Source organism: Monodon monoceros, unplaced genomic scaffold (assembly GCF_005190385.1).
Source record: "Monodon monoceros isolate NGI ecotype Baffin Bay Population unplaced genomic scaffold, NGI_Narwhal_1 Super_Scaffold_22, whole genome shotgun sequence".
NCBI lineage: Eukaryota > Metazoa > Chordata > Mammalia > Artiodactyla > Monodontidae > Monodon > Monodon monoceros.
Window position 1 is genome coordinate 24546805 of NW_021703779.1, and position 26884 is coordinate 24573688.

The window sequence follows — 26884 nt, forward strand, 5'->3', positions numbered from 1 at the left end:
TCCAGACTCAAGTCTATGGGCTTTGTGGTTCAGATAATAGATCTCAAGAGCATAACAATAACAGGTTCATCACTCAAAATCAGATTTATATTCACCAAGCTTAGAATTGTGTGAAAAAACTTTTACACAGGGAGGGGAAACAGTAAGTTGGGATGAAGTGAGAGAGTGTCATTGACGTATAAACACTACCAAATGTAAAATAGATAGCTAGTGGGAAGCAGCCACATAGCACAGGGAGATCAGCTCTGGTGATTTGTGACCACCTAGAGGTGCGGGATAGGGAGGGTGGGAGGGAGGCACAAAAGGGAGGGGATATGGGGATATATGTATACATACAGCTGATTCACTTTGTTATACAGTAGCAACTAACACAACATTGTAAAGCATTATACTCCAATAAGGATGTTAAAAAATAAATTATAAAACTAAAATATAAATATATCTGTGTATCTACCTGTTTATCCATATCTGTATTCCAGAGTTCATATGCAACAGAGCACATGTGTTGACATGACCAATATAGTTTCTTCCTTTAGGCAAATCTATAGTGAGAAGCCAGACTATAACCAAAACACTACTAAGGAAGCTCGGAATCTGATGAGAGAAGATAGATAATCTGAGGAAGTGTCCTTCAACTATAAGGTAGTTTAAGAACTCTTTCTCATAATGGAACCATAATAATATTTATGATCAAGACTCACTCTAACCTAGACAGTGCTTGGGTGAATTCTGCACATACTTCATTCTTCAACTCCTCTACTCTTAATTTAGTTGCTGGTCAACTTCAACCTAACCGATTTTTTTCTTCGTGTAACTCAATACCTCCAGTCAAGTCCCTTTTAAAAAAGAAAGAAAGAAAAGCAAATACCTTTAATCAAGACAAGGAGCTGTACTAATATTTAAACTAGTTTTATATATCCCCTGTGAGCTTCATTTTGGGCTTACTTATAGATTAAATTTCAGGGCCACATTTTTACACTTTATTTTCAAGTTTCATCTTTTCCCAAAAAGCCGTTAAACAACCTAATTAAAATGTATCTTGAATATGATGACATGTAAGGCTTCATGACTTCAGTCATGTACAAGACTTAACATACCTGGAAGTGAAGGGCTTTCTCCCCTCATTCGGCCCTATTTTAAGAAAGGACAATCAGGGCCTCTGTAATAAAGTGGGATAGAATCAACACTTTTTATTTTCCAGCATCCCTGATTTTAAAATGAGAATGCAAATGGAAAGCACTTTTACTTTTGTAAAACCATTAATGTATGTTTCATTTTGAACCTGAATATATCTTTAGGTGTTTAACTAATGATTTTTTTCCTCTCCATAAATATGAGTGATAGAAAGAGGAAGAAACACATAAGGAGTTATTCAGTTCATATCTTAGAAAAGTAATAGCAATAAAGATCTGATAGAATTGTAGAGGTTATACATTTTTTGGATGTAAGAGCAATCATGTTTTAGTTGATACTCATGGACATGAATTGAAAGAATGAATTGATATGGTAATACTTTCATCTGTTATTCAGCAAGCTATCAAATGAGGTGTTATGACTTACCACGAGCAACTTCAACCTATCATTTTGCCAATCTAAAAATCTGATTAAATGTCAAGCAAGTGCAATGTGAATGTGCCTTCCAGAAATGTTCTAAATAAGTAGAAATGGCTGTTTCTTTAGCTTTCATGATTAAAGCAGTATTTTTTTGAGACACCAAGTTATTAGAACTGAGATGGGCACTGTTGCCTCAAAGTGATAACAACTGAATTTCAGCTCATCAGCCTACCTCACAATCCAGTTCACTTGCTTTTCATTATGCTCCAGTCATACTGACTATCACTTGGCCTCTCGAACACTCTTTACATTCCAAGATATGTTGCCCTTTTGAGACCTTACATTTGTTCTTCCTGCAACTGGATATTTCGACCCAGATCTTTAATATCTCAGTCACCTGAAGGATTAACAGGGCTAAAAGATCGGCTTCCAATGTGGCTCACTATATGGCCACCAATTTGGTGCTAGCTATCAGCAGGGGAACTTATTTCCTCTTCACAGGGGCCTCTCCACAGTGCTGCTTGAGTGTTCTCAAAACATGGAGGCTGGCTTCTCTCAGAGTGAGCCATCCAAAAGAAAGAGCCACACAGAAGCTATGCCTTTCATGACCTAACCTTGGAGGTCCCATCACTGCCACTACATTCTATATTTTAGACATGATTATTTATACCATCTCACATTAAAAGGGAGAGGAATTAGATTCTGCCTTTTGATGGGAAGACTGTCAGAGAATTTACATATTTTAAAACCACCACACTAAAGCTCGTGATTCTTCTTAATCTAAAAAAGTTACTCCTCAGTTAACATAACAGTATGAGTGTATTGCTCATGAAATTAATATAGTAACAGTAATAGTAGCAATAAGTAATAAGTAGTAATATTTATTTGAACATTATCATTTTTCTGTTAAATATGTGACTTTTCTATACTCCCCTGAATTTTTAAATTTAGTTCAATTGTATCTACTGTTTCAAGTCTTTTCAAGAGAAGTTTTTCTCTAATTTTATAAAGGAAGTACATGGAAAACCATAATTCACTTACAAATTGATGGAACACAAATATTCTGTTAAGTTCTATAATGGTATCTATAAAATATATATGAATTTTGATTAGTAGTAAGATGTTAAACTGTATTATATATAAGATTCACGCAACTACATCTCATTTTATCCAGTTAATTAAGGTAGAAATTATATTCAAATTCTAGGACCTGTTTTAATATTCAAAGATTTGTATAAAACAGTAAAAAGAAGAAGAGAGATGCTATAACATATAAAAGTGTGTATATTCTTTCTGTATTTAAATGATTTAATAATGGTGATTCAGATTAATGCCTTAACTGAATTTGTTGAATGTTTTTGCACTTACTCTAAACTCTTAGTCTTTTTTTTTTTTTTTAAGTTTCAGGTTTATTCAGGGAACTAACTTACTAAGTACTATAATCCGGGAAATAGCCTCTCAGATAGCCCTGAGGAACTGCTCTGAGGAGTAGGGGAGGAACTGGTATATATATGAATTTTTGGCTAGGAAATACATGTAGTCAAGCATACATCTTGGTAAAAGATTACTGCTAATTATAAAGTACAGATATCTCGTATTAATGATTTTAGCACCTTTCTATGTATGGGAAGATGCAAGAATCTGGGGTCATTGATATTCATCCTAAGATATGCATCTTAACTATCTAGGGGCCAGTTTATCCAAAGCACAGAATGCTTCATCTCACTTTGTTTCATTTTGAATTTCCTTCAGGGCACACTGGCACTGTTGGTGGGTGTGGGCAACTGCAGTGGGTGGCAATTTAACCATTGTATTGCTAAATGATGAGTGATACTCTTCTTTTTTCATTGACAGTGGAGACAAAAGATCCAACTCCCTGGCAACAACTTTCAGAAGTTTCAGTTCCTTTAGAGGTTTTACAGGAATCTGTTTAGTGAAGCAGCTGTACACAATTCCACAATTCTAGATAAACTCTTAGTCTTTAACAGAACTAATTTGATATGTAATTTTTTTTTAAGTAGAAGGTAAAACTCATCATTGGCATCTTACGTTCAGGTGAGACGAGTGTTTACCAATGCCCCTAAATTCCCTATAATTAATCAGGTCTTAAAACAGCAGAGTCCATTTTTCAAGCCGATGTACAAAACTGTAGAGATTAATGGCATTATCATCATCCACTATTATTTATTTATTTAGGCTGCGCCGGGTCTTAGTTGCGGCATGTGGGATCTTCGTTGCGGTGTGTGGGCTTGTTGAGGTTGTGGCATGTGGACTTCTTAGTTGTGGCACGCATGTGGGATCTAGGTCCCCGACCAGAGATCAAACCCGGGCCCCCTGCACTGGGAGTGTGGAGACTTACCCACTGGACCACCAGGGAAGTCCCCACTATATTTTAAATGTTCATACTGTGGGTAGATATATTTCCTGGAGGTATATTCAGTTATAGGCAAGAATGGAATGTTTCAAATTACTAAAATTATGTCTGTTCTTCAGCTGGAAAAAATTCAGTAATATCACCAGCTGGAATTTAACACAATGCATGGCCTGTGTTGAATGGAAGTAGCCTCTTAAAAATGTCTTTTGATAATAGCTAGTAATTGTGACCACTTTATTAGCCAATTTTTTTTTACATCTTTATTGGAGTATAATTGCTTTACAATGGTGTGTTAGTTTCTGCTTTATAACAAAGTGAATCAGTTATACATATGTTCCAATATCTTTTCCCTCTTGCATCTCCCTCCTTCCCACCCTCCCTATCCCACCCCTCTAGGTGGTCACAAACCACCGAGCTGATCTCCCTGTGCTATGGGGCTGCTTCCCACTAGCTATCTATTTTACGTTTGGTAGTGTATATATGTCCATCCCACTCTCTCACTTTGTCACAGCTTACCCTTCCACCTCCCCATATCCTCAAGTCCATTCTCTAGTAGGTCTGTGTCTTTATTCCTGTCTTACCCCTAGGTTCTTCATGACACTTTTTTTTCTTAAATTCCATATATATGTGTCAGCATACAGTATTTGTCTTTCTCTTTCTGACTTACTTCACTCTGTATGACAGACTCTAGGTCCATCCACCTCATTACAAATAGCTCAATTTCGTTTCTTTTTATGGCTGAGTAATATTCCATTGTATATATGTGCCACATCTTCTTTATCCATTCATCAGATGATGGACACTTAGGTTGTTTCCATCTCCGGGCTATTGTAAATAGAGCTGCAATGAACATTTTGGTACATGACTCTTTTTGAATTATGGTTTTCTTAAGGTATATGCCCAGGAGTGGGATTGCTGGGTCATATGGTAGTTCTATTTGTAGTTTTTTAAGGAACCTCCATACTGTTCTCCATAGTGTCTGTACCAATTCACATTCCCACCAGCAGTGCAAGAGTGTTCCCTTTTCTCCACACCCTCTCCAGCATTTATTGTTTCTAGATTTTTTGATGATGGCCATTCTGACTGGTGTGAGATGATATCTCATTAAAGTGTTGTTTTAATTCTTTCTTCTTCTTGTAATTTTATTTCAAAATTCTGGAAGATGTTTGTCTTCATTGTGAATTATTTTGACTAAGGAAATTTGCTTCGTACTTCGGGTAGCAGAATGACATGTTTGCAGAAAGACAGGTTTTAGAGTCAGTTAACACTGTGTTTGAATTCCACTTATGCCCTTCATTTGCTTGTGCCCTTGACAAGTTACTGATCTTTTCTTGGTTTCAGTGTTCTCATTTGTAAAAAGGGATTAACACCCGATAATATGCAGTGATATTCTGATGATTCAACTAGGCACCATATATGCTTGGCACATAACAGATGATCAATAAATGTTAGTCCTTTACACCTTTCCAAAAGACCCTGTCTTCTGGGGTCATTTCTGTTAAACTAAAAAATAAAACAAAATTCTTATACATCATTTTTTTATTATTTTATTTTGATTCTTTTCTCTTTTTAAAAATAATTAATTTCTTTTTGGCTGCACTGGGTCTTCGTTGCTGTGCGCGGGCTTTCTCTAGTTGCAGAGAGCGGGGGCTGCTCTTCGTTGCAGTGCGTGGGCTTCTCGTTGTGGTGGCTTCTCTTGTTGTGGAGCATGGGCTCTAGGCACACAGGCTTCAGTAGTTGTGGCATGCGGGCTCTAGAGCACGGGCTCAGCAGCTGTGGTGCGTGGGCCCAGTTGCTCCATGGCACGTGGGATCTTCCCGGATCAGGGCTTGAACCCCTGTCTCCTTCATTGGCAGGCGGATTCTCAACCACTGCACTACCAGGGAGGCCCTATAAATCTTTTTTTTAAAAATGAATTCAAGGTGGTTATAACCTATGATCTGATTTTGACAAAATGAATGGAACAACAGAAACAAAACCTGTTTTTTTCTGAATCTACTTTAGGATACCCTCTTCCTTTTTTGCCATCACCTGGTAGGTGCCACCACTTACCTGCTGTGACCTTGAAAAAGTTACTTAACATCCCTGTGCCTGTTCCTCATCTGTAAATTATAGGTAATAATACTGCCTACATCATATGGTTGTTATGAAGATCAATTGAATTAATTAAACATTTATAATAGTGCCTGTAATATAATAAATAGTCCATTTGTATTAGCCACCAATATTATTTGGAAAGGTTTTGTAATTCTTTTTCCTAATGCTCAAGAACCATCTCCCAGCCCCCATAGCCTGGCTTGAATCTAATTTTCAAATTTTCATATATTCCCACCACTAACAACATCCAATATAATTCTGCTAAACTCAAGTGCAGATGGTGCAGTTAATTTCGGGAGGTTCCCACAGCCCTTGAAGTCCATTCTTAGGTCCCTTAACATACTTTAAAAAATTTAATTTGGGAGCTCTGCAAAGGAATGTATAATATTTTTGAGTGCAGAAGTATAACAGAGCTCCAACATTTGGAGTTTATAACAACATTTGGAGTTTATATAAAATGATTTATATTGTATTTAAACATCTTTAATATGCATTTATTTCTACATCTTCCAAGTCAAGTCTCTTAAACTTCCATGGATGCCTTTTTCTGGCTTTTCTATCCAAGTTCATAGCATATATTTTACTACTAAAGTATTCTAATGTATGTGTCCTCATTTAGCTGTTTCTAGCTCAGATGGAAAGTTTCCATTATGTCGAACGTGGCGATTATCTGACTAGCTTTTTAAAAGAGCACTCATTTTCCTTCCTTCAGAAATATGCAAAACAGAAATCTTTCATAATTCTTTTTACATAATGGGGTCCTATCGTGTGAGTCAGCATAAGCAAGACACATCCCTCTGTGAATCACTATTTCCTTCTTTAATGAAAGATATTAAGTCCTTGTCTTTATTGATAGGTCCAAATTTCATCTCCCAGGTAATTGATTAAGGATGAATCACTGGAAATTTGTAACAATTCAAATAGACAAAGATTGTAAATAATAGGTAGGTCTGCACGATGAACTCTGATAAGAGAGGAGGGAGAATGGAAATAGCATCAGAGCAGTACACCTTCTCATTGTAAACTATTTTGTTCAGTTTATTTCAGAACTGTGCCCACTGTCAGGGATGATGAGTAAGCAAGAACATCAATAAATGGAAAAGTCCAGCCCTGATAATTTGTGTTATAAAAGGTTTTTTTTAATATGTTATTCTCCAATTTTATAAACTATGATCAGGACAGTGCTTAAAACAGCAATTTCATGTAGCAGTAATAGAGTCCCCCAGATATACCAGTTTAGCCTTTTCCTCATTGCTGTAGAAATGGGAAGGGAAAGAGGACTGGATCTTTTCTTGAAAAAGTAAGGGAATGGGTTCTGGTGAGGTAGAAAAATGATTCAGTTTCCTATAATTAAAAATTAGTGGAATCTAAGGAAAACAATGGGTTACTCCAGGGGCATGCAATTCCAGATCAGGAAATGTAGTTGTCGTGATGCCCAGGACCTGAAATGCTTGAACAAAAATGCTTCTTTTATCATATGAGTATTTTCAAGAATTGATAAAGTACTTGGCTTCATATTTCATTCCTTATGCCAACTCTGACCTCAGAAGTGGTAGGAGGCATATCTTATTTATCTGAATATTTTTCAGTAACTGGTATACTTGCCTGGCATATAGCAGACACTTGTTGATATTTTAATTAAATGAAAGAGCCAATAGGGGACTTCTTTGGTAGCACAGTGGTTTAGAATCTGCCTGCCAATGCAGGGGACACGGCTTTGAGCCCTGGTCCAGGAAGATCCCACATGCCACAGAGCAGCTAAGCCCGTGTGCCACAACTGCTGAACCTGCAAGCCGCAACTACTGAAGCCTGCACACCTAGAGCCCGTGCTCTGCAACAAGAGAAACCACTGCAATGAGAATCCCGTGCATTGCAACGAAGAGTAGCCTCCGCTCACCACGACTAGAGAAAGCCCATGTGCAACAACGAAGACCCAACACAGCCAAAAATAAATAAATTTATAAAAAAAAAAGAAGAGCCAATAAATGAAATCTGCTGAATAGTATGCTAAACTTGAAACTTCATCAATAGTAAGTTTTATATGAATATATATGTGGGGGGTGTGGGTATGAGTGAACAAATTTGAGTTTGTATATGAATATGTTTATTTATAAATGTATACAGTTACATATAAGTATAAATGCATCTATATTGTTTGTATAAGTGAAAAGAGAGAGTTGATATGTCTTGTTATTATACTGTTATATCCTGGAAGACAAGGTTTCTATTTTCTACTTCCTATGAAGAGGTCTACATTTTCTAAAGTAATACTCTACATAGGTGAGAGCACACTTTATGTGGATTGAAGAAAATATATTACTTATAAGATTTTAACTTTAAAAATTTTCAATAACTCCTTTATAATTAGAAACAAAATAAAATAAAAAATGGTAATATTTCCCACCACTATATATATAATCTTCATTTCTTTAAAAGAATCACTGCATTCTTCCCATTCTTAAAATTATGTGCCATATCTTTTTTCATTTTGAAGTAAATTGTACTAATTTAAACATATTTGCACATTAAGAGTTTTGGCTTCCCTTTACCTTGTATCTCCCAATTTGACTATTATTTTAGTTAATGCAAAATTACTTTTATCCTCTCATAGGACTTTTAATATGGTCAGGAAGAAAGTACAATAACTATATTTTTATATAGGATAACAGGTAACTGGTAGTGAAGTTCAGTATTTGGTGTTAAAGCAAAACACACACACGCACACACACAGAGTCAGTACATATACGGGATTTATGTACCATTTCCCCTGAGTTTCACATTCAATTGCTACTTTTTTGATCACATAAAAAACTTTTGAGTTTAATAAACTATGAATATATGTCCAATATGTCATTCATAGATATGAAATTTTTTGGTGCCTTTGGTGGTTAAAAACAAATAATATATAAGCATTTTGATTGTGATTTTAAGTTTAGAAACAGAAATGATTTCTCTTAAGGCCTAAGATGGCTGCCAGCCTGTGGCAGAAAGGGAGGGGGTAGGCATTGCTGCATTCTTCAGGTCAACAAATTTCATGTAAGTCTCTGTGCTACTGTAATCAGGGCTGCTGTCAATTGTCATGGCCGACTGCCAACTGGTGGAGTCAATGGTTGTATTTTATCTTCCTAAGGAAAACTCACTCAGCAAGCTATAGAACATAACTGCTGGCCTGTGACTTGTTTATTTTTTAAATAAACATGTAGTCCAGAGAGGGAATCACCATCTGTGCCTATTATTTACTTTTGAGTCAGAGAGACATAATCTTTCAGTTGCAGAGTATTTGGAAAGAGAATATTGGGGAAGCATAACAGCACCTGTATCTAGCTTTTATAATATTTATGGCTTTCCTTCTCAGAGATGAGACCAAGTTCTATGTTTTTTTGAATTTTGAACATAAAAAGGTAGAGAATTGTTGGTACTGAATTTTAAAGAGAAATTGTGGCTAAATGGGACAAAATACAGAAAGGACCTTCAAGCATTCTACTTTCTGATCTTCAGCATTATCAGTTACCTGTAGAGTTATGTTTCCAAGTGTACATTAACTATTGAACAGTTAAAACTGTTGGACATCTCTGAAAATATGAAAGCCATACATTATTGTATTGGCTTTAATTCAAGTATGGACAGATGCCTAATACATGTGGTGATAACTGGCGTGTACTTTGAAGGATGTTAAATAATGCTTTATTCCAACTCTTAACCAGGTTAAACTTGAGCATATAAACTAAAGATTTGCCCAGTTAAAAGTGAATATAAGAAGCACAGCATGTTAATTGATTGCTCTCTGGAAGAAAAAGCCATTTGACTAGGATTCCCTTCTTAAATGGCAACCTTAAGAGGAGAGGTTTAGTCCTTTTGGCTTGGTGGCCAAACTTTAAGAGGTGATAAGCCATCCTCAGAATCTCCATAAATCTGTGTGACAGTTTCATGATACTGTACTGCCGTGGTTGAAGCTGGTCCTTTACTCAAATGAAGAATCCTAAATGAATTTAATGTTCTTTCTTTTATCCATGTTTCTTTCATTGATTCTGGCTTATAATTCTGGACAGAAAATTTAAGGTAGTAAATGTGTCAAAATACTGCATCACGTTGGCATGCAAGAAAGGACAGAAGGAAAGCAGAAATAGACTGTTACCTTTAGCCAGTTAAGTGTTGTAGGTGAGGAACAACCAGACTCAAGAAACAATAATCCTCATTGGGTTAAGTCAAAGTTTCTATGACATCATCAAAATTGCCTTCATTAATTTGTTCTTTAGGCATTTGAGTGCCACATATGTGCCATGTGTAAGTAGTTCACCATCTTATACAGCATGTACTTGTTAAACTTTCCAAGAGCAGTAACAGATTTACCTAACTCAGCTGCGCTCTCTTGCAGGCCTATCTTACAACCAAAGATCTATATTGTGACATAGCTAATCAGTAGAGGCAGTGGAATATGATAAAAGATGTCAGCAAAATATTTCTAGAACATGATTTTAGATTCACCAATACTGCTTTAATGCTCTGACATCTCGCTTTCTCAGCATCCTTATGTTTAACTATCATCTTCTGTATATAGTCTTATAACTTTTACTGGATCCTTCCTGTTGGCTAGTAAAAATGGTTTTTGTTTTGCTTCTCTGTGCTTGCTGAATTTACTTCCTTACCTACCATTCATATTTCAATAACTTTCCTGTCCCTACAATTTCAATGAAATTATCCTGATTGATGTCAGTGAAGATCTCCATTTGGGTAAATCCAGTGGAAATGTTCAGTCCCAATCTTAGATTTCCTCTCAGGAGCATTAAACAAGAAAACTTTAAGCATCAGGGAAAATAGCCATCGGAACTATGATTGAAGGACTTGGGGACCATCGAATGTGTATAGTGAAGGAAGGTGAGAGAGATGACATGAAGATTTTAGCTTTGGTTACGCAGAGTACGGTAATGCCTTAAATAAAGCTAAAACAAATGGAGAAGAGCAGGAATTTTTAAAAAGAATAAATAGCTTGTTTTTAGGTACGTTGAGTGAATTGGAGACAGACCTTTCTATCAGATACAAATATCTACTTGGGAATGGAGTATAAGTAATAAATGAAAAAGAGAGCTGAGGCCAAGGTATACAATGAAAAGAAGGGTAAATGATAGCACCCTGGGAGGATACTGAGGTGGAGATGGGAAGAGGAAGCAGTGAAAAAAATTGTACTGATGATAGCAATAAAAAATTCAAGAAAGGGCTTCCCTGGTGGCGCAGTGGTTGACAGTCCGCCTGCCGATGCAGGGGACACGGGTTCGTGCCCCGGTCCAGGAAGATCCCACATGCCGCGGAGTGGCTGGGCCTGTGAGCCATGGCCGCTGAGCCTGCGCGTCCGGAGCCTGTGCTCCGCAACAGGAGAGGCCACAACAGTGAGAGGCCTGCGTACCGCAAAAAAAAAAAAAAAAAAAATCAATAAAAGTAAGTGCCCTAAGTCAAAGAAACAGAACTTTGAATAATGAGAAAGTGTACAGATAAATACCAAATAATTTGAAGGCTGTCTGGGGACTTTTGGGTGCACTGATTAGACCTAAATTTTGGCTTTTTAAGAGCAGTTTCTTTAGAAATTAGAAAGCAAGTCACTGAGTAAGTATAAACAAAAGAGATGGATGTTCCTTTTAATAACATTTAAAAGTGAAGTACATGGGAATGGGATGGAGCCACAGGTTTAGGGGAAATCAGAATGAGGGGAAGGTTGTTTTGTTATGCTTTTCATCTGAGTAATAAAAACAAGGTAAAAAAATCAAATGAGAACCCCCTACTTTTAACCTTTTAAGTCTCACTTAAAAAGTTAAGCTGTTTTTAATATTTGTGTTCTTCTGATGAAAATCTACACGTTCCGACAGTATACTTCTATTTCTGTTATTGAATTGTGACCATAATGTAAAAGAGATGCTTTTTTTAAAATTCATAAACCATTCATTTATTCTACAACGTTTTCTTCATTTCAGCAAAATCACTGGTTATGTTTTTTATTAATTTTTATTTTATATTGGAGTATAGTTGATTAACAATGTTGTGTTAGTTTCAGGTGTACAGCAAAGTGATTCAGTTATACATATATCTATTCTTTTTCAAATTCTTTGCCCATTTAGGTTATTACAGAGTATTGAGCAGAGTTCCCTGTGCTATACAGTAGGTCCTTGTTGGTGATCTATTTTAAGTATAGCAGTGTGTATATGTCATTCCCAGTTGCCCAATCTATCCCTCCCCCATCCTCCCCCCCCCCAGTAACCATAAGTTCGTTCTCTAAGTCTGTGAGTCTATTTCTGTTCTGTAAATAAGTTCATTTTTATTATTTTTTATAGATTCCACATATAAGAAATATCATATGATTTTTGGCTTTCTCTGACTTACATAATATGATAACCTCCAGGTCCATCCATGTTGCTGCAGATGACATTATTCCATTCTTTTTAATGGCTGAGTAATATTCCACTTTATATATGTACCACATCTTTATCCATTCATCTGTCGTTGGGCGTTTAGGTTGCTTCCATGTCTTGCCTTTTGTAAGCAGTGCTGCAATGAATATTGGGGTGCATGTATCTTTTTGAACCATATTTTTCTCCAGATATATGCCCAGGAGTGGGATTGCTAGATCACATGGTAGCTCTGTTTTTAGTTTCTTAAGGAACCTCCATACTGTTCTCCGTAGGCTCTACCAATTTACATTCCACCAACAACGTAGGAGGGTTCCATTTTCTCCAAACCCTTGCCAGCATTTCTTGTTTATAGACTCTTTGATGATGGCAATTCTGACTGGTGTGAGGTGATACCTCATTGCAGTTCTGATTTTCAGTTCTGTAATAATTAGTGATGTTGAGCATCTTTTCATGTGCCTCTTGGCCATCTGTATGTCTTTTTTGGAGAAATGTTAATTTAGGTCTTCTGCCTATTTTTTGATTGGATTGTTTGTTTTTTTGATATTGAGCCGCATAAGCTGTTTGTAAATTTTGGACATTAATCCCTTGTCAGTCACATCGTTTGCAAATATTTTCTCACATTCAGTGGGTTGTCTTTTCGTTTTGTTGATGGTTTCCTTTGCTTTTGAGTTTAAGTAGGTCCCATTTGTTTATTTCTATTTCTATTACTCTAAGAGACGGATCAGAAAAGATACTGCTGTGCTTCATGTCAGAGTGTTCTGCCTATGTTTTCCTCTAAGAGTTTCATAGTATTTGGTCTTACCTTTAAGTCTTTAATCCATTTGGAGTTTATTTTTGTGGTTGTTGTTAAAGAATGTTCGAATTTCACGTTTTTATTTTTTAAACTATAGCTGGCCACTTTTCCCAGCACCATTTATTGAAGAGTCTGTGTTTTCGCCATTGTATAGTCTTGCCTCCTTTGTTGTAGATTGATTGACCATAGGTGCATGGGTTTATTTCTGGGCTTTCTATCATGTTCCATTGATCTATATTTCTGTTTTTGTCCCAGCACCATCCTGTTTTGATGACTGTAGCTTTGTAGTATAGTCAGAAGTCTGGGAGCCTGATTCCTCTAGCTTCATTTTTCTTTCTCAAGATTGCTTTGGCTATTTGGGGTCTTTTGTGTCTCCATACAGATTTTAAGATTTTTTTGATCTAGTTTTGTGAAAAGTGCCATTGGTATTTAATAGAGATTGTATTGAATCTGTAGATTGCCTTGGGTAGTATAGCCATTTTGACAACATTTATTCTTACAATCCAACAACATGGTATATCTTTCCATCTGTTTGTGTCATCTTCAGTTTCTTCCATCAGGGTCTTATAGTTTTCAGAGTACAGGTCTTCTGCCTCCTTAAGTAGGTTTATTCCTAAGTATTTTATTCTTTTTGATGTGATGGTAAATGGCGTTGTTTCTTTAATTTCTCTTTCTGATCTTTGTTGTTAGTGTACAGAAATGCAACAGATTTCTGTGTATTTATTTTGTATCCTGCAACTTTACGGAATTCATTGATGTGCTCTGGTAATTTGCTGGCAGCGTCTTTAGGATTTTCTATGTATAATATCATTTCATCTGCAAACCGTGACAGTTTTACTTCTTCTTTTCTAATTTGGATTCCCTTTTTTCTTTTCCTTCTCTGATTGCCGTGGCTAGGACTTCCAAAACTATGTTGAATAAAAGTGGCGAGAGTGGACATCCTTGTCTTATTCCTTTTACAGGAAATGCTTTTAACTTTTCACCATTGAGTATGATGTTAGCTGTAGGTTTGTTGTATGTGGCCTTTATTATGTTGAGGTATGTTCCCCCTATGACCACTTTCTGGAGAGTTTTTATCATACATGAGTGTTGAATTTTGTCAAAAGCTTTTCCTGAATCTATTGAGATGATCATATGGTTTTTATTTTTCAATTTGTTGATGTGGTGTATCACACTCATTGATTTATGGATATCGAAGAATCCTTGCATCCCTGGGATAAATCCCACTTGATCATGGTGTATGATCCTTTTAATGTATTGTTGGATTCAATTTGCTAGCATTTTGTTGATGATTTTTGTGTCTATGTTCATCAGTGACATTGGCCTGTAATTTTCTCTTTTTGTGGTATCTTTGGTTTTGGTATCATGGTGAAGATGGCCTCATAGAATGCGTTTAGGAATGCTCATTCCTCTGCAATTTTTTGGAATAGTTTCAGAAGGATAGGTGTTAACTCTTCTCTAAATGTTTGATAGAATTCTCCTGTGAAGCCATCTGGTCCTGACTTTTGTTTGTTGGGAGTATTTTATTCACAGTTTCAATTTCAGTACTTGTGATTGGTCTGTTCATATTTTCTGTTCCTTCCTGGTTCAGTCCTAGGAGATTGTACCTTTCTAAGAATATGTCCATTTCTTCTAGGTTGTCCATTTTATTGGCATGTAGTTGCTTGTAGTAGTCTCTTATGATCCTTTGTATTTCTGTGGTGCCCATTATAACTTTCTCCTTTTTCATTTCTAATTTTATTGATTTGAGCCCTCTCCCTCTTTTTCTTGATGAGTCTGGCTAAAGGTTTATCAATTTTGTTTATCTTTTCAAAGAACCAGCTTTTAGTTTCATTGATCTTTTCTATTGTTTTCTTTGTCTCTATTTTCATTTATTTCTGCTCTGATATTTATGATTCATTTCCTTCTACTAACTTTGGGATTTGTTTATTGTTCTTTCTCTAGTTGCTTTAGGTGTAAGGTTAGGTTGTTTATTTGAGATTTTTCTTGTTTCCTGAGGTAAGATTGTATTGCTGTAAACTTCCCTCTTAGAACTGCTTTTGCTGCATCTCAGAGGTTTTGCATACTCGTCCTGTCATTTTCATTTGTCTCTAGGTATTTTTTGATTTCCTCTTTGATATCCTCAGTGATCCATTGGTTGTTCAGTAGCATATTGCTTAGCCTCCATTTGTTTGTTTTTTTTACAGTCTTTTTTATTTCTTGTAGTTGATTTCTAATCTCATAGTGTTGTGTTCGGAAAAGATCCTTGATGTGATTTCAGTTTTCTTAAATTTACCAAGGCTCTCTTTGTGGCCCAGCGTGTGATCATTCCTGGAGAATGTTCCATGTGCACTTGACAAGAATATGTATTCTGCTGGTTTTGGATGGAATGCTCTATAAATATCAGTTAAGTCTGTCTAGTCTAATGTATCATTTAAGGCCTGTGTTTCCTCACTGATTTTGTGTCTGGATCATCTGTCCATTGAAGAAAGTGTGGTGTTAAAGTCCCCCACTATTATTGTGTTACTGTCGATTTCTCCTTTTAAGGCTATATTTGCCGTATATATTGAAGTGCTCCTATGTTCGGTGCATATATATTTAGAATTGTGATATCTTCTTTTTGGATTGATCCCTTGATCATTATGTAGTGTCCTTCTTTATCTCTTGTAACAATCTTTATTTTAATGTCTATTCTGTGTGATATGAGTGTTGCTACTCCAGCTTTCTTGTGATTTACACTTGCATGGAATATCTTTTTCCATCCTGTCACTTCCAGTCTGTATGTGTCCCTAGGTCTGAAGTGGGTTGCTTGTAGACAGCATATATAAGGGCCTTGTTTTTACATCCATTCAGCCACTCTGTGTCTTTTGGTTGGAGCATTTAATCCATTTACATTCAAGGTGATTATTGATATGTATGTTCTTATTACCATTTTCTTAATCGATTTGGGTTTGTTTTATGGCCTTTTTCTTCTCTTGTGTTTCCTGCTTAGAGAAATTCCTTTAGCATTTGTTGTAAAGCTGGTTTGGTGTTGCTGAATTCTCATAGCTTTTACTTGTCACTAAAACTTTTGATTTCTCTGTTGAATCTGAATGAGATTCTTGCTGGGTAGAGTAATCTTTGTTGTAGTTTTTTCCCTTTCATCACTTTAAATATATCCTGCACTCCCTTCTGGCCTGTATAGTTTCTGCTGAGAAGTCAGCTGATAACCTTATGGGTATTTCCTTGTTTTTTTTTTTTTTTTTTTTGCTTTTCCCTCGCTGCTTTTAATATTTTTTCTTTGAATTTAATTTTTGTTAGTTTGAGTAATATGTCTCTTGGAGTGTTTCTCCTAGGGTTTATCCTGTATGGGACTCTGTGCTTCCTGGACTTGAGTGGTTATTTCCTTTCCCAGGTTAAGGAACTTTTCAACTATAATCTCTCCAAATATTTTCTGAGACCCTTTCTCTTTCTCTTCTTCTTCTGGGACCCCTATAATTCGAATGTTGGTGCATTTAATGTTGTCCCAGAGGTCTCTGAGACTGTCCTCAATTTTTTCATTCTTTTTTCTTTATTCTGCTCCATGGCAGTGATTTCCACCATTTTATCTTCCAGCTCACTTATCTGTTCTTCTGCCTCAGTTATTCTGCTACTGATTCCTTCTAGAGTATTTTTAATTTCAGTTATTGTGTTGTTCATCACTGTTTGTTTGCTCTTTAGTTCTTCTAGGTCCTTTTTAAATGTTTCTTGTATTTTCTCCATTCTGTTTACGAGATTTTGGATCATCTTTACATATCATTACTCCAAATTCTTTTTCAACTAGGTTGCCTATTTCATCTTCATTTATTTGGTCCTGTTGGTTTTTACCTCACTCCTTTGTCTATAACATATTTTTTGTCATTTCATTTTTTTTTGTGATGGGTGGGGCTGTATTCCTATCTTACTGGTTGTTTGGCCTGAGGCATCCAGCACTGGTGTTTGCCGGCAGATGGGTAGAGCTGGGTATTGATGCTGAGATGATGACCTCTGGGAGGCCTCACTCCAATTAATATTCCCTGGGGTCTGAGTTTCTCTGTTAGTTCAGCAGTTTGGACTCAGTGCTCCCACCACAGGAGCTGAGGCCTGACCTCCAGTTTGGGAACCAAGATCCTGCAAACTGTGTGGTGTGGCAAAAAAAAAAAGAGAAAAAGGAGCAGTACAATAACAAAGAATAAAAAAATAAAATTAGAAAGATTTTAAATAAATCTTTTAAATAAATATATTTTATTTTAAAGAAATAGATTTTTCCTAATAAAAATATATTAGGAAAAATAAAAATATAATTGAAGCAACTGCAACAAGGTAAAACCACAACAGAAAAAAGAAAAAGGCGGCGGAGGAAGAAGCCAAAAGGAACAGAACAATAACAAAGTGTAAAGAATAAAATAAAATTAGAAAAATAAAAGATTTATTAGAAAAAATAAAAATATAAATGAATCAACAACAGCAAGATAAAAAAAGAACCCCAACCTAAAAGAAGGGGAAAAAAAAGAGGCCAGAAAGGCTATGGGGCAGCTGATCTTAGGTGGAGGGTGCAACTTAGGCAAGGGTGGGGTTTAGGGTGGGGCGGGGCCTAGGCAGGGGCTGACATTTAGGTGTGGGGTGGGGCCTGGGCTCAGGACACAGGCAGCTGGAAAAGGCCTTTTGGGTGGGGCTTCAGCAGGTTGACGTTCAAGTGTGGGGCAGCGCCTCTGCTTAGGACCTGTGCAGAAGGGGAGGGGCAGCACATCTAGAGGGGGCCTCTGGAGTGTGGAGTTCCGGAGTTTGGAGGTAGGGCCCTGAGTGAAGGTGTGTGGGTGGGGTTTAGGCCCAGTGTGTTGGAGGGGGTGCCTGAGTGTAGAGGTGGGGCCCTGGGTGGGGGTGTAGGGGCGGGGCTTGGGCTCTGCGCGGCAGGAGGGAGGCTCCAAGGGCAGAGGATTAGGCCCTGGAGCCCAAGAGGCTCCCCGGTGCCCAAGTGGACAGGGAAAGCACTGGCCCCGTTCACTTCCGTGAAAAGGAATTTTTTGCAAAGACGCTTCTAACTCTGTACCTGGAACATTGTTTCCTACCTATTTTGTGTGGTTAATACCTGCTCATCCTTTACAGCTCAGCTTAAATACATACTTTGGCTCTCTAGACTAAGTAAGCTTACCCTGTTGTATGCTTTTATAGGACTCAGTACCTTTCCTGGATATTATTAGATTATATGTACATGTATTGTTTTTTCAGTATCTTTCTTCCCCACTGGACCATAAGCTCCATGATGGCAGGGATCATTTCAGCTTTATTATCTACTGTGTGTAGTACAAGGGCTAGTACATAATTAGTACTCAGTAGATATTGGTCACTTGAATTACTGAGTAATTTGTTTGGTGGTGTGGTAATGGTTCTAGAACCTTCCAAATAACAATTTTCAGATTTGAAATATATAGTATTCTAATAGTATTTCAAATTTATTTCAGACATGTTATTATGCTCTCATAAAACTATAAATATATCTTTAGATGCTTGCCACTATTAACACAGTTTATGAATATTTTATATAATAATACAGTTCCTTATATTGACATTAGGTTTATAAAGGACATTCATATATAAATATAAATTGATGAAGTGGTATGATGCAGGCTTACTTACAGGTTCTACTGAAGATGGTGACACAGAGTTTGTGGGAGACAAAATATTTATTTGGAATCAATACCAGTAAAAGGAAGAGGAGGAAGCCAGGGCTGGAGAGAAGGAGAAGCTTTTCTGTGATATAGGCCTGACAAAGCTTTGGCCAGCCCAGTGAGGGGACTGGAGTGAGTACAGCCCATCAGAGTACCCCACTCTGGGCTGAAATGGCAGGGCCTTTACATCCCACAGGGCCTTTACACCCCTGCCTGACTCAGTTAGTGGGCACATGCTGCCCCAGGGAAGAGAATGGCCTCAGACAAGGCAGCTCACAGCAGCTGAGGCTGACCCTGAATATGGGCTGCCAGCTGGAGGCTGCCTGCTGACCACACTTCTCACAGCTGCCAGCAAGCCCTTACCAATACTTAATTGGTAAGTTCAGCATTTTGAGTGCTTAAGAGTTTTGATACTTTGGGTCCCCAGACAACCATAAGAACTAACAACTGCTTGTAAGTAGCAGAGCTGGGATTCAAACCCAGTCATTTTGGCTTCAAAGTCCATGCTTTTAACCACTCTACTATCCTGTCTTCCTCCTCTGTTCAGTACGGAAATGCATGCACAGTAGGAATAAATTGAGCACCTATCTCCCTGCTGATAACATATATAAAGAACATGCAGGTTGAGCCTGTGTTGTTATATGGTAAACTATGAAACTATGTTAATCCTTAAGAGGATATCAAGAAGGCTCTCCATCAAGGAAGATAAAAGTATCATTTTTGGCCAGATCCTTTTTCTGTTCTGTTTCTTTATTGTCCCTGCTAGATATTGTTCTCTGGCTCAAGTGGTCTCCTCTATTCCTCAGAATTTCTTGGAGTCCCAAGGGAGTGCCTTACACATTCCCATAAACGTATTTGGTCTTCTACAATACAGTGCACATGGTGCATTTCTGCTCCCCCTGCTCTTGTCTTTCCCTTCTTTTGCTGTGCATAGGTGTATCCACTAGTTATGTCTATGTCTCAGGCTACTTAGCCTCCAAGAGGGTACTGCTCCCATGTTTCCCACTTCTGATGAAGGGATGGGAAAGTGCGTGATACTACAGAGTACAGAGAATTGCTCCTCTCCCCTGACTCCATTAAAGTTTTTTACTGGATCAAGCTGCGTCTCGATCATCTCTTCCCTAATGCTGAGTTCTCTCTTAGAACCTCAGATCCTCATCCACGTAGATGTCTATTGATCCATGGCTATTGATCCCTGGCTGCTAGTTCATCAGACAAGTCTTAACATTGGTAGCTATAGGCCAGTTTCAAGCTTTACGCCTTAGGTTATGTTTCCTGGAATTGATTCTGCCGTGGAGCTTTGCTGGCAAGACATCGATTGTGGAATGCTCTTAGAATCACTACCTGAAGTGGTAGTGCGGATACCCTCAAGGGGCAGAAGGAGAAGATAATCTGCATTGTCACTGGAGAAGCCTCCTCACCCTTGGGGAGCTCTGGAGCTGGGATGGCCCTTTAGTGTTGTTCAAATGGTGCGTAGATCAGTCATTGAATGCCCCAGCTGTAACCTTAGGTGAAGTATTTCTCTTTGAGCAAAGGGAGGGTCTCTACTATAAGCTGCCATCAGGTAACTCCCAAGAGCAGGAAGAATGAGTGCTTCAGTCCTGAAGGGGGGAGCTGAGTGGCACCTCACACCATCTAGAGCACCATCTCAATTATTTATGCCACTGACCAAAATTTGGTCTTTGAAGTTGTAAGACCATCTCAGAAATACTCCCTTTTGTTTGGTTGTGGATAGATTATTTTTTCTATTTGCTTTTTTTTCTTAATTTTTTTTAACTTTCTATTTTTTATTGATTTCTGGGAAGATATTTATTTATTTATTTTATTTGGTTGTGCCATGTCTTAGTTGCGGCAGGCAGGCTTCTCAGTTGCGGCTCACTGCCTCCTTATTTGTGGCAGTCGGACTCCTTAGGTGTGGCATGCAAAATCTTAGTTACGGCATGCATGTGGAATCTAGTTCCCTGGCCAGGGATCGAACCCGGGCCCCCTGCATTGGGAGCATGGAGTCTTAACTGCTGCGCCACGTGCCACCCGGGAAGTCCCTCTATTTGCTTTTAAAATACACATTCACACACGCACACAGCAGTTACTATTAGGTTTCTAATGCATAAGGCCCTTTTACTCTGCCTGCTCTAAGTATAGTGTGTTTCATTTGTTTTCAAAAGGTTACAAAATATCCTGGCTTCAGGCAAGTGAAAATATTATCTTCTGAGATGAGTGTTTTCTGGAAGATTATCTCTGTAACTCACACATGCTTCCCTACATGCTTGGTTCCTTTCTTACAGAAGAGCTATTTCCCTGGGATCAGATACATATTAGAAAATGTTATCTCACTAAGGCCACTGAATGTAAATAACAAAACTCCCAACAGAAAGAGTTCTAAATAAGCTTTTTGGGTGATTATTTCTAATAATTCAAAAGACTTATTGCCCAGATAATAAGCAATGCACGGGATACTATAGATGTTGTAGGAACACTAAGTATCTCTAGCATATTTACTGTATTAGACAAAGTCCATTCTGTTTAATTTGTTGATAAGTGTGTCTGGATCTCCTCCTGAAAATGTCTTAGAAATATATAAATGAAAAGTTATTTGCTTACAAGGATGTCTCCAGGGTGACTTTGTAGTACACAGTTTCTTTTTGACACTATCTCACTCTCATTTTCCCATGACTTCCACCAGCATGCCAAAACCCGCACCCCATTGTTCTATCTCTGTCCCTTGGCTCTCTTTCCATTCCTCAGAGCTGTAGGTCTCAGCTCTAGTGATGAGATCAAACACTTTGACTTTAAGGTGGGAACAGTTTATTTAATCCTTCTAAATATTTGCATATGAAAACATGAAACTCTTGGTGAAATTCAGGGCTGTGGGGCAACAGTGAAAAAAGTATCTCTAAAAGTTTGGTTGCGAGGAGCGGGCCATTTCCTCTGCCCCTTAAAAGGCCCTATTTAGGTAATTTCTACTCATACACAATTGGCCTGCTAATTTCTGATTAAGAGCAGGCTTAGTGTGTGATATAGGGCACTGGATATGTAGAAATACTGACTTTGGAGATGTAGTGAAAGGAAAATTGCTACTTAAACCTGTGAGGGTTTAGAAAGATGCTGGCACTCAAAGGATTAACCATTGGTCAACCTTATCATTTGGTTAGGTATGTAAAATTTGAGTTTTAAACTGTAAATCAAATTATAATGGGGTGTACTTTTTTTGTGAGCTGAGAGCTGAGACAGCTATCTAAATACTCAAGTACTTTATAAGGAATTTAGTCCCATTCAGTTGTATGTTTCGCTTTCTGAAGTTTTTATAGCTCTAGAAAGCCATGAGGAAGAAGACCAAATAAATATTTTGTTGATGATACAATGAAAGGAAAAGGTACATCAACCCTGTTTTGGTTGACTAATGCCGGAGCTGTTCATCACCATGCAACTGTTTTTCATATCAGTTTTAAGTTATTTAGTAATTATTATTTAGTAATTCCCTTTAATGTAAATGTATATGTTGAATGTGGTGGCAGGGACTTCCCTGGTGGTGCAGTGGTTAATAATCTGCCTACCAGTGCAGGGGACACGGGTTCGAGCCCTGGTCCAGGAAGATCCCACATGCCATGGAGCAACCAAGCCCGTGTGCCACAACTACTGAGCCTGTGCTCTAGAGCTCGTGAGCCACACTACTGAGCACGTGTGCCACAACTACTGAAGCCCGCACGCCTAGAGCCCGTGCTCTGCAATAAGAGAAACCACCACAATGAGAAGCCCATGCTCGCCGCAATGAGAGAAAGCCCGTACACAGCAACGAAGACCCAACACAGCCATAAATAAATAAATAAAAATAAATAGATTTATTAAAAAAAAGAGGACTCTAAGTCTGGAATAAATTATGATAGGAAAATCATGAAAATCTTTAAAAAAATGTGGTTGCAGATAACCTTAGAATCCTTTTTATTTTTAACTTTTTGCAAATTGGAACCAACTGTAAGTTAATGCTTAATATATTGAAGCCACACTGGTGGTTACCTTGAAACTATAGGTTATGTCAGGCAACTTAATCCTGTAGTATTCAAGTTTTTTTAAAAACTTATTTTGTAAATAATAATTTTCCCCTGAGTAAAACAATGAGAAGCACTAAAGTCACCACAAATAATGCCAGTGACTCATTGCAAGGCAGGCTTTCCTTGTCAATTTAGGTCAAAGTGAAATAGTGGCTCTACTTTCCAGAATATGCTGCCATGACTGGGGGTAAAATCTGTAGACGCTTTTTTTAGCTGTTCAGCTGGAAGTTACGCAGGTAAAATGACTATCTGTGTGTGTGTGTGTGTGTGTGTGTGTGTGTGTGTGTGTGTGTGTGTGTGTATATATATATATGTATATATGGCATGACGGTGACAATATTATGAGACATTGCTGGTTAAGACAGTGTTCCTGGAGGTCAACTAGCTTTGTAACTTTGGGCAATTAGCATTAGGTATTATTTATATGTATATATATAATTTTACATATTATACACATATAAAATCTAATATACATTTAGACATATAAAATATATATTCATATTGTATAATTTACATATAAATATATAATTTATATATTTGTACATACATATATGTTGCTTAAATATATATGACCACATGTTTATACTTTACCTATGTTTTATTTAGGTTTTATCTAATATAACCTAAGTTATATATGTATTAAAATACAAAAATTATATATTTACTTAGGTTTCTTAGATTATTTTATTTGATTATATCTTATCCAATGAATGAAGTTATATGAATTGCATTTGCTACTGTTGTGATATATTTCTTATGGCACAGCTTTTAGTGCTTTGATAAATGATATTATATACTTTCAACCACTTTTAATTATCCCTAATAACCCCAAAAGGTTTAAAAGTGTTTTCAGCCCTATTCAAAGTGGCTTGCTGCCTATTAAAGGCTGAGTGCCTCTGGCTGAGAGGCCTCTTGGCTGCTAGCATGGGTAATTATAGACATTCCTAAGGCTATTAAATTCATAAGGCTATTAAAATATATAATGTTTCTTAGTTTTGATTATAAGACACCTGAAATTGCCTGGCTGGATTAAGAGTGTTTTGTATTAAGCATTTAGGTCATAAGATCTCTAGACCAAGTCTTATCTATGTTCTATGATGTAAAACTACATTTCTGCTACTCCAAAAACATTAGCTAATACCTACTTTTTGAAGACTTAATGTGTCTTCCCATGCTGTAGTTGAGCTCCTTATTTATGCAGCATTCCTACAGACAATGAGGAATTAAATCTTGTACTTATATTGCATTACTTGTGGAATTCTTTATTGGGGGTAAAATTGAATACACACACACATACACAGGGCGTTGCTGTTTGTATATCACACTGATTTATGCAAATATAAATACATAAAGCTCTAGATAATTTTTTAAACTCTAAGTGACCTTAGAGGTAATCTTGACCAGACCTCTTAATTTTTTAGTTGATAAGCTGAGGCAGATAGAGTTCAAATGATTTATACTGTCACACACCAGGTTATTGGCAATATTGAAGCTATGTGGAACTATAGCTGCCAATTCTCAATAGAGAATAATAGACCATTATGTTAATATAATCCACTCTTTGTAAAATAGTGATCTCTCCCACTTTTATTTTCTCCTAAGTAAATTTATTACAATGGATGATTCAGTTGTTTGCGTGAATAAACCTGATGTTTGTTATTCAGACAGAATACAAATAAAAATTAATAATAATTAGTTTCTGACAGTTTCATCCTGTCAAATTGCCTGAATCTATTTTAGAGCACATGTAGTTTTTAAAGCATTTAAATCATTTCTCTTAAATCATTTTAAAGCATTTAAATCAAATATATTATTTTATAGATTATTAAAATCTATACATGGAAGTTTCAGGAAGAAAATAATTTGGTATAAAATAGGGATGCATCCTCCATTACCTTTTTTAGGTAAGGGCTTGAAGATGACTGGGTCCTTAGCCTAAATTACAGATATAATTGGAGAGAAGTCAATCAGATTTTATGTACTGGAAAATTCTAACATCAGACAGCTTTTTGAGGATAACTACTTCACTGAAACTCAGTTTCTTCACCAGTGAAATGGGGATAATGCTACATCAATTTTCTATTTTATGAATATTAACTGAAATAATGATTGTAAAGTATGTCACAGAAAATACCCAACACAAGAAGGTGGTGTGGTATTTATTTATTTACCACAGGCCTCTATAAGTAGTTCTCAGATCCTATAAGAAATAATCCTTGACTTTTAGAGACCCAGATTTAAATGGACACCAGATACCAAAGAGCACCAGGAATGTGTATCAGTCAAAAGTTTCTGGTAGGGGCTTCCCTGGTGGTTGAGAGTCCGCCTGCCAATTCAGGGGACACGGGTTCGTGCCCCGGTCTGGGAAGATCCCACATGCCGCGGAGTGGCTGGGCCCGTGAGCCATGGCCGCTGAGCCTGCGCGTCCGGAGCCTGTGCTCCACAACGGGAGAGGCCACAACAGTGAGAGGCACGCGTACTGCAAAAAAAAAAAAAAAAAAACAGTGAGATACCACTATATACTTACCATGGTGTGGGAAAAAATGACAATACAGAATGTTAGAAAACATGTGAAGAAATTATAATTCTTGACCATAGTTGGTGGGATTGTAAATTGGTTCAACCACTTTAGAAAAGTGTTTTCCAGTGTCTGTTAAAGCTGAAAATGTGTACCCAAGATAAATGAATATATATGACCATTAACATATATGAAGCCTGAATGCAACATATTTAAGAAAAAGGTGATTTACTTTTAAGGTACTATTATGAAAGTAGTATATCTAGTAAGAGGCAATTTTAATTCAACTGTCACATTCCTGGCTTTTCTTTGTTTAATGTCCTAGTATTATGGTTATCAAATGATTGGCATAAACTACGTTTTACTAAATTTTATTCACCTATTTTTTTATATATTTCTAGACTTTCAAAGCTATGATCCTGATTTCTGCAACTTAAAAGAACAATCTTAAAAATTGATGAACTTGAGCAACACAAACAGATGGGCATGGAAGAGTTAAATACTGACACTCAGCAAAGCAAAAAGGGGATGAAGCTGCAGGTGAGTTGTCACTGAGAGAAGAATTTTTTTAGGGCTTACAAAATGAGAAGACGCACAAGGTGACTCAGAGAGGTCCATGTCACCTGGTGAAAGAAGCCAGGCAATATTATAAGAGGCTGCATCTCCTTGGTACCATTAAGAGGCCAGTTGTAGGTTAAGAAATCTAAGTTTTTAAGCATACTGGGAGAAGGTCCATAATTTGCAGTATACATTCATGTTCCCAGGGGTTATAATACTGATGTATAAAATCAGAATTCTAACATATTAGCTTTAAATATCATCACAGAAATTGAAGTGCTCAAACATGCCAAGGGAAGCCAAATTATTGGCTAGATTGATTGAAACCAAACAAAGGAACTTCATATATATCTGATGTTTAATGGCTCAAGCTAAGATACCCAGATACATACAACTTAAAATTGTAAAAACCTTGTCAATGGGATAGAATCCTTAATTTCCGTGGGTATTTCTTTCCCCTCCGTGGTGCTTGAATGTGTACTACCGATGAATTCTTCAGTATCTTTCTCTCACTGTCTCTCATTCTCATTTTATACTTTCATGTCTAACTAAATCCCATTTGGATTGACTCTCTTTAAATACATTAATATATTGAATCATGTTAAAGTCAAGTTTTGCAAGCTGGTTGTCTCTCTTTGAGGTTACTGGCCTGACCAATTTTATATTGATGTTGAAAACCATATTTGTCTATTTTTCAAATTTTTAAGGAAAACACACCCTCATGTACTGAGTGCACTAAGTAAACACATAAACAAGGACCCCTAAAATTTGAATGTTTTTTTCCCTCTTAACAACAGGTCGGTCTGTAAAATTCATCCTATAGAAGGGGTCAGGGGAGGTATTTTGAAGCAGGTAGGCATTTCTTGAAGAGTTAAATTCATATGTGAATTAATATATT

General features: G+C 37.0%; 1 long non-coding RNA gene across 1 annotated transcript in view; it reads left to right on the top strand.

Annotated features, from left to right (window-relative positions):
- The first annotated feature begins 7828 nt into the window (after window positions 1-7828).
- The window catches only part of LOC114906253, an 86242-nt gene continuing 67186 nt past the window's right edge, over window positions 7829-26884 (top strand). The window contains exons 1-2 of the long non-coding RNA XR_003796410.1: window positions 7829-8055; window positions 25830-25968. This is a non-coding gene — a long non-coding RNA (uncharacterized LOC114906253). The remainder of the gene's footprint in view (window positions 8056-25829; window positions 25969-26884) is intronic.